This window comes from Triticum aestivum, unplaced genomic scaffold (genome assembly GCF_018294505.1).
Source record: "Triticum aestivum cultivar Chinese Spring unplaced genomic scaffold, IWGSC CS RefSeq v2.1 scaffold139861, whole genome shotgun sequence".
Taxonomy (NCBI): Eukaryota; Viridiplantae; Streptophyta; class Magnoliopsida; order Poales; family Poaceae; genus Triticum; species Triticum aestivum.
In genome coordinates this window covers 1-871 of record NW_025301967.1, presented here as the reverse complement: position 1 = coordinate 871, position 871 = coordinate 1, and the positions used below count along the sequence as shown (strand labels likewise).

General features: G+C 52.2%; 1 non-coding gene and 1 pseudogene across 1 annotated transcript; both read left to right on the top strand.

Moving 5' to 3' along the window:
• Nucleotides 1-361: 361 nt before the first annotated feature.
• Nucleotides 362-480, top strand: LOC123179379 (5S ribosomal RNA). The gene has a single exon (XR_006490323.1). It is a non-coding gene; the product is annotated as a 5S ribosomal RNA (ribosomal RNA).
• Nucleotides 481-777: 297 nt separating this feature from the next.
• LOC123179380 (uncharacterized) lies at nucleotides 778-871 on the top strand (annotated as a pseudogene).

Genomic DNA, 871 nt, shown 5'->3' with positions numbered 1-871 from the left:
CGTGCTTGGGCGAGAGTAGTACTAGGATGGGTGACCTCCTGGGAAGTCCTCGTGTTGCATTCCCTTTTTAATTTTTTTTCGCGCCGCTTGCAAAACAAAACGCACGTGTAAGTAATATATTTACCGTGTTTTATTATTTTGCACGAGTGCGGTAAGTCATAGCTGGGTGCTCACGATTCACGGGTCCAGCGTCGGCGTTGTGGCGCGGCAAGCGTGCACTGGTGCGGTTGAGAGGGAGGGGTGGAAACCGCGTTAAACTCGTCTCCGTAGTTGAGAGGGAGCGGCCAAAGCAATGTGCAATCGTCTTTGTAATGGAGCTGGGAGGGGCAAGGATAAGGGACGAAGACCGGGGTAACATGTCGGATGCGATCATACCAGCACTAAAGCACCGGATCCCATCAGAACTCCGAAGTTAACCGTGCTTGGGGGAGAGTAGTACTAGGATGGGTGACCTCCTGGGAAGTCCTCGTGTTGCATTCCCTTTTTAATTTTTTTCGCGCCGCTTGCAAAACAAAACGCACGTGTAAGTAATATATTTACCGTGTTTTATTATTTTGCACGAGTGCGGTAAGTCATAGTTGGGTGCTCACGATTCACGGGTCCAGCGTCGGCGTTGTGGCGCGGCAAGCGTGCACTGGTGCGGTTGAGAGGGAGGGGTGGAAACCGCGTTAAACTCGTCTCCGTAGTTGAGAGGGAGCGGCCAAAGCAATGTGCAATCGTCTTTGTAGTGGAGCTGGGAGGGGCAAGGATAAGGGACGAAGACCGGGGTAACATGTCGGATGCGATCATACCAGCACTAAAGCACTGGATCCCATCAGAACTCCGAAGTTAAGCGTGCTTGGGCGAGAGTAGTACTAGGATGGGTGACCTC